The 12971-nt window shown below is 33.5% G+C and overlaps 1 pseudogene; it reads right to left on the bottom strand.

Annotated features, from left to right (window-relative positions):
- LOC143388238 (ephrin type-A receptor 6-like) overlaps nt 1–12971 on the bottom strand; it is a 339823-nt pseudogene that overhangs the window by 42545 nt on the left and 284307 nt on the right.

Genomic DNA, 12971 nt, shown 5'->3' on the forward strand with positions numbered 1-12971 from the left:
CAGTTTTCAGTATGTCCCTCAAGTTGAATTTGCCTGGCTGTCTCTTAATGATTAGATTCAGGATAAATATTTTTGGAAGGAATGGGTCAGGGGCAGAACACATGCTTAACATGCAAAATGCCTGGGGTACCATCTCCAGCATCATAAAATTTTTTGAAGGAATATCATATAGGTATTAATGTGTACTCAATGCATCATATCCAAATTTATGTGCTGTTGTAATTGGTACAATATATTGGGTCATTTGATTAAGGGAGAACTCACCAAATGTCTGCAATGTTAAAGTGCTATTTCTCCTAATAATTCATAAGAGATGTGAAGAGTGACACTTTGAGACTTTATTTGTCAAAGGTTCTGACATCCATTATCAATGGTGATTGTAAGATTGCTATAGTTTGATTGCTTTCTACAAAAGTAATTGAGATAATCATTAGATCTCTTGCAAATATGGGCTGGACCACAGACAGACCTTGGAGTGTGTTTGTGTAATGGAGGTGCTAAAGCAAAGTGAGAAGATAAACTGACATGCTCTTTGTATTTTGAACAGTGTTAAATGGAGGGCTTGGGGTACCTAATGGGAAGAATCTAAGAAAAGTAAACATTTGTTATGTGTTGAACAGAACAAACACATTATACTGTTTTCTGTCTTTGCAGATAAACCCAGAGCTTGAAAACAATGTGTTTATGCAATGCAAATAATGTATTAAAGTCTTTCTTTTTTAAATGGTGAGTTATAGTTTCCCTTCTTTATTTCAGTTCCCCTCCTCCATTGTATTTTTGGTTGTAATTTCACTGTAATTCCAGTTGTAATTTCACAAAAATCAAATATTATTGATAGTAAACACAATTAGTAACCAATACTTTATCAGAAAGAAAAGTTTTCAAGAGACATTACTGATAGTGAATATTTTAAGTGATAAGGAACAGCAACAAATAATCCAAGTATACGTCTATTTTTATCTTGAATAATTTGTTTTCTTTGTGTTTCTCTGATTTATCAGAGTTAATTTACAATAAAAGCAAATTCTACCCCAATGGGTGAACCAGTTTTTAAACAATAGGGAGAACTTACCAAGTGTTGCAGTAAAGAGAAAACTTTCTGCAGAGAAGAGTAAAAGTAAATAATAATAGCAATAATCATGATGATGATAAAGAATGCTAATGAGCTTTGATAAAAGATCTTGTAAAGCTGAGGTAGTCTAATAATAGCACAGTAATGAGAACAGAGTGCATGGAAAGTGGATTGTGCAAATTACATTTTAATTGGTGAGAATAACCTGGCATAGGAAACAAGGAAGAGAGATGTGAAATGATAGATGGCATGTAATCAATAAAGAAGTCTTGGCAAAGGCATTTTTGCCTTGCAGAATTGCACTAACATATGTATTCTTTTTGCTATCTTCATGTTCCTCTGGTTTATCAGATTACTTGAACCCAAAGCAGGGAGAACAGTGTTTTACTATGATGTCAGTATTTTAGGAAAAAGAGGCAGGAATTTGAGATGTAAGCTTTTTACAAATACAACGGTGTCATTGTTGCTGCTGTTGTGCTTTGAGGATAACTGTATGATTGTTAATTATTAAAACACAAATGGTAGATACTATTTTTTATTAGAACAGGAGTGATATGCCACTAAAACATGTATAATGGGGATTACAAGATCAACAAAGTGCAGGATTTAATAAAGACTGAATTTTAAATGCAATATAGCCAAAACACACTGAGAAACCAGAATTGTCTCATGAATGAATATTATTATAGCCGTGTTTTATTAGCTTTATTTAAAACTATCTACAAGTTGAACAACCTTTTTGAGCCCTTTTTAGAAAACACTTTTGCAATTTGCTGGAACAATGGATTCTTTTCTATTTTTCTTTGAGCTACAGTGGCTAATATGATTTTGATGTTTTGGTGATTATGTCAATTAATGTGTGCTGAGACTAACTTCATTTGTTGAAATGGCTACCAGGTGAATATGTAATTAGAAGGCTGTCTCTTTAAGACCTTGCATGCAATTTTCTAAGAGTAGCTGTAACATGGAAGAGGTTAAAATGTAAATAATTTCTGATTGGTGACCAAACTAGTGTCTAGTTTATTTCTTAACAATTGAAATTAAGTTATAATTTCTTGCTGGGCATGGTGGCATACATCTATTATTCTAGCTATTTGGGAGGCCGAGACAGTAGGATCACAAGTTGGAGGCCAGCCTTGGCAATTTAGCAAGAGCCTGTCTCAATATAAGAGTAAAAGTGTGCCAACTTAACTCTGAGTTCAATCCCCATGGTCTCAAGAAAAAATAAATATTTTTTTAATCATTTCTCCTACCAATTAAAGATTCATTATAGGGTGACTCATCATTCCCACTCACCCAGGATGATTTTGATTTTAGTTATGAAATGTTCAGCATTCTGGGAAAACCATCAGTTATAAGCACATGGGGACACTTGTTTACTACAATATACACACTTTACTCTTTAAAATGAAACATGATGCTGTATCTTATAACATTAAATTTAGTATAAGAAGGAGCAATTTAAAAATAAATTTCTGGTGCTGGAGTTGTGGCTCAGCAGAAATGTGCTTGCCTAGCAAGTGTGAGGCACTGTGTTCAATCCTCAACACAACATAAAAATAAATAAAGAAAGATATTGTATCCAACTACAACTAAAAAATAAATATTTAAAAAATAGATAGATTTCCATTTATATTACCACTAAAACAAACCAAATTTACACATTCAGTTTTATTTCTTCTACACTTTGTTATGACAAATAATATACAATTTAACAACTGTAAAAATAATTGTAACCTGAAATCCCAGTGACTCCTGAGTCTGAAAAAGTAGGATTAGAAGTTCGAGAGCAGCCTCAGCAACATGAGGTTTAAATATAAATAGTGAGACTCGGTCTCAAAATAAAAATTTTAAAAAAGGGCTGGGGATGTAATTCAGTGGTAAAGCACCCTGGGTTCAATCCCCAGTACCAAAAAAACTCCCAAACAAACAAAAAACAGAACAATTGTAATCAGAGGTATTTACAATTCTATTTATTAGTTAACAAATACATAGTTTCACAAAATCAAAGCTTCAATAAATTCATTAAATTCTAACATATTTTCATGTTATAAGTTACTTATTCTTCATTTTAGGGCATTTATGTTATTTCTTCAAGATTTTCCCCAAAATATAATGTTACAAATGTTTTTGTGTGCATAAATATTCATTTTGTATACATAAAATTCCTCCTTCAAATTTGAACTTTCAGGAAAAATACAACATAGGATAGAACTGTGCTGATAACATATAAACATTTTTCTTTTCATTTAAAAAAGAAATACTTTAATACATTTATTTGCATTGCATAAATGAGGGTACAGCATGTGATTTCAAGCAGTGTTAGGATGCTCTGAGAAACCAGAAGAGTGAGTGCAAGCTATTTTTTGTTCTCAGAGCGAGGCTGTGTAATATAAATGAGTAGTTTACCTTCCCTAAATCTTCCCCCTACTGTACCCATTTTATTCAGTTGTAATGTGTGTAAATAGTGGCTAAGCTGTTGTGTAAATAGTGGCTAAGCTTTTTTACAGCTGAATAAAACTCTTTTGTGTATGTATATCACATTTTCTTTTATCCAGTCATTCACTGGTTGCTGGTTCCAATGTAAATTGTGCTGCTACAAATGTGGGTATGCATGTATAGCTATAGTATGATGACTTTAATTCTTTAGGGTAGATACTGAGGAGTGGCATAGCTGGGCTATGCGGTGATTCCATTCCTAGTATTCCTCTATACTGACTTTCATAGTGATTGTACTAATTTACAATCCCATCTATAGTGTAAAATAGTTCCTTTCCCCTACATTCTCACCAGCATTTATTATTATTTGTATTTTTGATGACTGCCATTGTAAATGGAGTGAGATGAAATCTTAATGTAGTTTTAATTTGCATTTTCTTAATTGCTAAAAATGTCGAACATTTTTTTCATATATTTGTTGTTAATTTGTATTTCTTCTTTTGAGAAGTGTCTGATCAGTTCATTTGCCCATTAATTGACTGGGCTCTTTGTTTTGTTGTTGATGTTTTTTTTTTATTTTTTGCATTAAGTATTTTGAGTTCTTTATATATTCTGAATATTAATCCTGTGTAGGAGAGTAATTAGCAAAGATTTTCTCCCATTCTGTAGATTCTCTCTGTACATTCCTTTGCTGTGCAGGAGCTTTTTAATTTGATGCCATCTTACTTATTAATTTTGGTGTTGTTTCCTAAGTTTTGGTGTTGTTTCTAAGTGTTAGAAGTCCTATTGAGAAATTTGTTACCTGTGCCTATTTTTTGGAGTGTTGATCCTATATTTTCTTCTAGGAATTGCATAATTTCTGGTTTGACTCCTAGATCTTTGATCCATTTTGAGTTGACTTTTGTGAAGGGTAAGAGATAAGGATTCAGTCTTACTCTTTTGCATATGGATAACTAGTCTCCCCACTCCCCACACCATTTTTTAAAAAGGCTGTCTTTTTATGTTTTTGGCACCTTTGTCAAGGATTAGACGACTGGGATCTGTGTGAGTCTGTGTTATGGTTTGGAAATGAGGTTTCCTCCAAAAGCACTTCTTAGTACAGGTTTATTTAGAAGTGAACTGATCAGATTGTGAGAACTGTAACCTATCAATCCATCCTAGTTTGAATGGACTAACTGGGAGGTAACTGTAGGCAAGTGGAGGGGAGCACTGGGGGCATGCCCTGGAAGTATACATATTCCCTATGGCCCCTTCCCCACTCTATTTCTGCTTCCTGAACCTGCTTTGAGCTGAGTGGCTTTCCTCCTCTGGACCTTTCCCCCATGATGTGCTGCTTTATCTTGAACCCAGAGCAATGGAGTCAGACATATATGAACTGAGACCTCATAAGCCACAAATAAACTTTCCTTTTTCCCCTTGATATGTCCTTTCTGGTTTTGGTGTCAGTGTGATACTGGCTTCGGAGAACAAAATTGAAAGTGTTTCAATTTATTTCATTGAATAATTTGAGAAGCATTTGACATTAGTTCTGCTTCAAGGTCTGGTAGAACTCACCTGAGAAACTATCTGGTCCTGGGCTTTTCTTTCATGGAAGGCTTTTTTATGACTGCTTCTGTCCATTGTTACTTACTGATCTGTTTAAGTTTCCTGTGCCCTCTTGATTTACTTTTGGCAGGTCATATGTGTCTAGAAATATATCAATTTCTTTCAGGTTTACCAATGAATTGGAGTATATCTTTTCAAAATAGTCCCTAATAATTCTCTAGATTTCTGTGATGTCTGTGGTAATTTTACCTTTTTCAACTCTAATTTTACTAATTAGAGTCTTCTCTCATTTTCTTTTGGTTAGTTTGGCTAAAGGTTTATCAATCTCTTTACCTTATTAAACAACCAACTCTGTTTCCTTTGTATTTTTTATTCTCTGTTTCATTGATTTCAGCTCTGATCTTAGTTATTTCCTTCCTTTTGCTGGTTTTGGAATTGGTTTGTTCTTTTTCAAGGGCTTTGAGGTGCAACACTAGGTTTTTATTGGGATCTTTCTGATTTTCTTATAAAGACACATTATAATTAGAACAGCTAACATATAAGGTAGATTTTAAAAGGTAGAATTTTAAAAGCATATGGAGCCTACAAATGAGCAGGAGTAGCTATGCATATAGCCAACAAAGCAGAATTTAAGCCAAAAATAATCAGAAAAGACAAAGAAGTTCACTTCATACTGGAAAAGGGAATAATCCAAGAAGAAGATATAAAGATAGTAAATATTTATACCCCAAACATTGGTGCACCTAATTACATAAAACAGATAGTACTAAATTTAAAGACCCAGTTAGACCCCATTACAATAATACTGGATGATTTCAACACCCCTCTCTTACCATTAGATAGGTTATCCAGACATAAACTCAGTCAAGACTTTTTAAACCAAAAGAAATTATAAGTCAAATAGGTTTAATAGATATCTATATAATATTTTATTTGGATAAAAAATAGCTATAAAATAATCCTGCTTGTTTGTGGACTCCATATGCTTTTAAAATTCCACCTTTTGTTCTGTATGTTAGCTGTTCTAATTATAATGTGTCATGGGAGGTTCTTTTTTTAACTTTTTGATCTACTTGGGTTTCTAAATGATTCCTATGTCTTAATGTCCATCTCATTCTCAAGATTTGGAAAACTTATTATAATTTCCCTGAAGAGTTTATACATGTCATTAGTCTGCATCTCTCAATCCTACTTGATTTTCATCCTTTCACTTTCATCCTGTAAATGTCTTTGCTTGTAAGGTGCATCTTTTGCAAACAGTATATAGTTGTTTTCAATTCATCTGTAAGCCTATGTCTTTAAATTGGAGTGTTGAGACCATTTATGTTTAATATTATTATAAAGAGATGTAATTATTGCCATTTTGATTTATTTCTAATGTTTAATTGGGTCCTGTTTCTCTTCAGAGAGTTGCTCACTTATAAGCGCTGGATTTTGTTTTTCATTTCTTCTGTGTGTAGTAGCCAACAAAGCAGTGTCAGCTTAGTAGTCATGAATCCCTTTAGTTTTTGTTTATCTCAGAAGGTTTTTATTTCTTCTTCCAGTCTGAAGGATAGCTTTGCTGGACTACAATCATGTTTGACAGTTATTATTTTTTAGGGCTTGGAACACACAATTCTAACCCTTCCTGGATTTTAGAATTTTTGCTGAGAAATCAGAAGTAATTCTGATTGCCTTACCTCTAAATGTGACCTGATATTCATCTAATGGGGCTTTTAAAATTCTACTCTTGTTCTGTATGTTAGCTTTTCTAATTATAATTTGTCATGGGGAGATTCTTTTTTTTTGATCTTTTTGATCCAATTGTGTTTCTAAATGATTCCTGGATCTTAATGTTCATCTCATTCTCAAGATTTAGGAGACTTTCTATTATAATTTTCCTGAAGAGTTTATCCATGCCATCAATATGCATCTCTCAATCCTCCTTGGTTTCAATGATTCTTTAAATTTGGTCTCTTAATATTGTCCCAGAGTTCTTATAAATTCTGGCCATGGTTATTTTTTTTCTTTAATAATGTCTAAATGTTCAAGGCCAACACTTTGTCTTCCAGTTATAAAATTCTGTCTTCAGCATAGGCTACTCTATTAGAGAGACTTTCAACTCAACATTTTATTTTATTTATTGTGTCTTTCATTTCCAAGATGTTTTTGTAGTTCTTTTTCAATATCTTTATTTCCTCATTGAATTTCTCATTCATATCCTGTACTGACTTGCTTAATTCATTCAATTATTTTTCTGTGTTCTCTTGGAATTCATTCATCATTTTTAAAATCATTCTTTTGAATTATTTATCTGGTATTTCATTCACTTCAATATCTTTGGAGTCCCTTGCTTGTGAGTTGTAAACTTTAGAATGTGATATGTTACCATAATTTTTTCATATTTCTTGTATTCCTGTGTTGGATTGTATTCAGCTGTTGGGAGTGATTTCTCTTCCACTCATATGTGTTGGCTTTTTTAGGTCACAGCATTTTCTTGACAAAGTGTTCTGGGATATCAAATTGTAGTGAAATTTTCAATTTTATTTCTAAGTGAGTTTTAGTATAGTTTCCCTGCTCAAACTTTGCATGTGGAGCAAAATTAGTGTATTTGGACATAGTGTACATTGTGTCAAAAGCTTGAGGATCTCACTTTCCTGGTAGGTCTCAAAAGAATGGGGTCCTTTTTGTAGATTTGGTTATTGTGTTGTGTATAACAGGGTATGTGTATATCAACCTCTGTGATAGCTCTTCTTAACAATTCTGTATATTGTAAAGAGGCATGGGAGAGATCTAGATTGAGACCCCATCATTGGTGTGGTGTACAAAGTCATTGTGTTAATTGTCTTTGTTTTTGCTGTAGGAGTGAATGTCCATGAGTGGGTCCTGAGGAGTGCCCTCTCACCATTCCTTCTTGAGGACTGGTTATTAGTTTGTGTTTTTGTCTCTTCTATTTTTTGTATTAAAGTATCACTGAAGTTTGAGCATGGTTGGTTTGCATGTAGAGCAAAGTGTGCTGTTTCTTAACAGCCAAGTCTCTAACCTGTGAACTCATAGTGTCACAGTAGATTCTCAGCACCTCACAGAAAAGAGACAAACAACAACTATAGTAATGAACAATATATAGTATTAAAATAAATACACAGTGCCTAATATAACATTTGCAGGACTAATAACCACAAAAACAGGAATATTCAAGAGCAAAATGAATAAATAGCTGTGAACTAGATTTGGCATTAAGTTAAACAGCAGGTGTCAACTACATAATCCACAGTACTAATAACCACAACAACATGAAGGGTGAGGGCAGGAGTTATAGAAATAAAATAATGAAAAAACAGTTCATTAAGAGAAAAGGAAATATGATAGAAAGGTAAAAGAAACTTTAGAATGTTCAAAACAAGAACAGAGAGAAAGCAGAAGAGATGTAGCAAGTGATGGCTATAAAGAAGGAGAAAATAAAATAAGTACAGAGAAAGAGATAGAATAAGAGAATATGGCTATGAGAGGGAGAATAAAGCAGAGAAAAAGGGAAAATCAGATTTTAAAAAGAAAAGAACCACAAACCCGAATGCTTAAAAGATAAGAGCATGTCATCATTATCTCTTGTAGCCAAGTTACCAGGACCATGCCTTATTAGAACTATGTGACAATCCTCAAATCACCCCAATAGCCAAAATATAAAGACCTTCACAAAGAAAACTTGATGGTCCTATTCAAACTATAGAATAAACCAATTAAGAAGATGGAAAATTAGATAAAACAGGGGACTCAGTTTTCTTAAAGATTCCAAAATTGTGAGCACCATATAATTCTCTCTTTAGGTGGTCTATGTAGTTTCTATGCTGTAAGCTACACTCACATCTTAGTCTATTAAAATTTTGCTTACTATTCTGTGTTTCACTCAAATTCTTTTCTGTGGAGTCACAAGAATCAGCAAGGACAAGAGTGCCACTCTTGTCCTTGTGTTATAAGGCTGGGCCACTCTGTAGAGTAGGCCCAGCCTTATAACACAATGACCTCCTAATGTGTGTTTTTTTTTAAATTTTTTTCTTCACAATCTAATCATTTAATTTCTAGGAGACATGATGTGTTTTGAAGTTCATGGTCTTGCTTTCATTTTTAAGTACTTTTCAAATAACTTAATAATCATGACAGCAGTAAAAGGTATATATTGTTATCACTATATAGAGTGCAACTGAGATTAAGAGAGACTAAGTAATTCACCCAACTTTACCTACCTGATAAGTACCAAGATTCACTCTCAGATAACCTAGCTGTGAAAGGAAGTGCACTTGCTATATACACTATGCTAAGTCTTTGCTAAACAAGTGAAAGAAGTCCTCAAGGAAATAACAGAAGAGGCTTGAGAAGAGATTTTTCTATAGCTGAACTAGGGAAACCTGATTAAGATTCCACATTTCACCTTTCTTTGGAGGTTCTTTATCTTGATCCCTGATGACAATTTAGGAGGCAGCATATGCCACTCCAAAATATGCCTCTTTGGCATAAAATTTTTTTGTTTGGCTGTGAGCTGATTATTTTGAGAAATTGCAGGTATAGGAAAATCTCTGAAAACAGAGTTACTCTTTCCTAAGGAAAATGTACATTCATATGGAAAACCTCCATTTTAAGGGTGTCTCTTTTGGGGAAGATAAGGGTGACTAAACCATCAGACACTCTTACCTAAGGAAAACTGTGACCTAAACCTACACTACAGACTTGGCTTCTGATGCTTTTCTGAGCACCTGCCCCATATTGACCCCTTCTAATACCCTGCATTCTTGTTTCAGTTAAAAACGGCATTTTAGCCTGAATCAATTCCACTTGTTTAACCTTTGCTTTTCTCTTGTTAATCTATCTTATGTTACAGGGGTCTGTCATTGCTGAAATCCATGAGAGAGAGAGAGAGAGAGAGAGAGAGAGAGAGAGAGAGAGAGAGAGAGAGAGAAGCAAGAAAATTGTTTTTCTCTCCCCAATAGCAAAAATGGCACACTATTCCCTATATCAAACTCTGCCCAAAGATGACAGAATCATAAATTTCTCTGCTTCCTCTTAGTCTGACAAAGGCAGGATAGCATTTTTAAACTGTAATTTATACTATCAAGCATTAAAAAAGGAAATAAAGAAATGATAAGCTGATAAATACAACTATATGATTCAACAACGAATTGAATAACTTTCCAGATTCATGTACATAGTTTGACCCTATATTTATATCCTTAGCTAGTCTCTCCACACGATAGCCTTCCCATCTACCTACTCTACTATACCTTGGAAGGATTCTATGAATGGCAGCCAATTGATGCCTTCAATTTATGGTCAATAAATAAATAAATAGAGAAGATTCTCCTCTGTCACTCAGGAGACTTTGCTCAATGTCCTACATAGGTTTTGAGGGATGCTCATCTCACAGGAATACAGCTGTTCGAAATAGTTCCTTTTAGCTAAGCTGGAGTGTGTTGTCCACAGTATAATATAATAATATTCAGCAAATATAAAAGAGGGATTACACATCTTTTCTAAAAAAATGTTTTTCTTTTAAAAACTATCTTCACAATTAAATGAGAACCAACAATATTCAGAATCTTTATTTTCTTTCTTATAAATTTAAAATATCTTATCTGAAAAAAAATCTAAGTGGTTATTTTTCAGGTTGTAATTTTCTGAAGAAACAAGTCTTTCAGTATTTACAATCAGAAAGTAAAAAATTATCGCTAATGAATGTGTTGAATTTTTATTAAATATATCTGCAAAAACTTTTTGGGGGGCAGGTAATGGGGATTGGGCTCAGGGGTATGCAGCCACTGAGCCACATACCCAGTCCTGCTTTATATGTTATTTAGAGACAAGGCCTCACTGGGTTGCTTAGTGCCTTGCTATTTCTGAGGCTGGCTTTGACCTTGCAATCCTCCTGCCTCAGCCTCCTAAGCTGCTGGGATCACAGGCATGCATCACTGCACCTGGCTGCAAAAACATTTTGCAATGAAATCTATAGTAATGCAAACAAATCTATAAATGGCATCAGTCAAGTTCAAAAATGTCTCTAAAGAAAATGTGACATTACATGATTCTCAATCTATTTTTGCTCCTGTGGAATTACATAAAAGAAGCAACATTTTGGTATAAATTTATCACTACGAAAGCCAAGTTTTACTAAAATATCTTGTTTATGATTTTAATAAGTTTTTTATAACTAAGGGGTGACATTTTCCTTTTACCTCACCTAGAAATTCATTAATACAACCATTTCTAGTTTATAAATTAATGCTCAAATATTCCACAATACTTGAATACTAGAAGTCAACAAATAATTTTAAATTTCAGACACAAGCATTAAAATGACCTCACATTTAGATTTAATATTCTATTGTCTCTAACCAAAAAACTGAAGAGGAAGTGTATAGTGAAATATGGACAAACTTAAAAGTACATTCTTTTAAAGAAAATTCCAAGGAAAAGAGCTTTTATGCATAATAATTACAAAGATTTTAAAAGTTTCCTCTGGATTCTCCCTCACACAAAAAACTTCATAGTCCTACATTGGTGTGCCTTAAAAAGGTCAAAGCAAAGAACAGAGGTTTTATTTATAATTTCTCATGTAGTCTTAAACTGCCTAAATTTCTTAAAGACAGATTTTTGGTTAGGGAAGGTCTGCAGGGCCTCATGCCAATTCTGGTATTTGTATATTGAGGATCAGTATAAATTTTGAGGAGTAAACACTTTCTTTACAAGTGTTTGAAAGCAACCATGCTGAAAAGAACAGCTTTTTCCTTGACTATTATCAAAGACAAATGGCATTGATGGTACAGGATTGTGTACATTCACTTATTTTTAAAATTTCAGATAAAGAAATCCAAAGGGTTGGAAACAGGATGTGCAAATCCAAAATGTAGAGACTTACTGGTACATGCCATAGAAGGTGGATCTTTTACAGCTCAGAAGTAACCCTTTTCACACTGACAAACAGATGTTGCTTCCATGTAGGTTAAACTATGCGGAGGGCATTTAGAACACTTTCTGTTACCAGCAAAGGCTTTATAGAATCCTGGTCTGCAAGCTGTAAAAGCAGAAGAAACAATTTCTTTTTAGTTATTATGCTAGAGTTCTTCTGTACAACATATTTTAATTTACACATATTTTAGACATCAGAGTTCAGCATCATAGATACACAGAAAGGTCAATATATATGTTACTAATATGTGTAATTAGCTATTCACTATTAGTATCACAACCATGACATATTTTAGCTGAGGTTGCTTGCTAATTTTTAAAAGTGTACGTAAGGCATTTGTATATTGAGAATCAGTATAATATATTGCTTAGTGCCTTGCTATTGCATACAAATATGCACTTACACACAAAACATCAGTGCTTATATAAGTGAGAAGATGCCCATTATTGGCAGTAAAAAAGATGATTTTGTAGAGTTTGGGGAGATGGCATTAAATAACTAAATCATATGGTTCAAGTGTACTTAGATTTTCATTCCCCCTCATTCTTTCTAAGTATGCAAGGAGAAAGCCTCAGTTTGGCTTGATGTGTCTTTAACACCTCTGTTAGTAGTTAGATTTTCTTTTCTGGTGGCTTGGCTCTGAATCAGGTAGAGCACTTGCCTGGCATGTGTGAGGCACTGGGTTCAACTCTCAGCACCACATAAAAATAAAATAAATGTATTGTGTCCACCTACAACTAAAAAAATACACATTAATTTTTTTTCGTTTTTGTATGGTAGAACTATGTTATTTTTGATAGTTTATGTTTACTTTTTATAAAATATTTTAAATGATCTATTAATTTAAGATAACTATAAATTATTAATTTTACATAGTAAGAAGTTATTCAGTATTAGTATCAATAATCAGTGGTGGCATATGAACACCAACATCAGTCTCTTCTCTAACTTGATGACAAGGTAGTGCTAAAAAGTTAATAA

This window comes from Callospermophilus lateralis, unplaced genomic scaffold (genome assembly GCF_048772815.1).
Source record: "Callospermophilus lateralis isolate mCalLat2 unplaced genomic scaffold, mCalLat2.hap1 Scaffold_122, whole genome shotgun sequence".
Lineage (NCBI taxonomy): Eukaryota > Metazoa > Chordata > Mammalia > Rodentia > Sciuridae > Callospermophilus > Callospermophilus lateralis.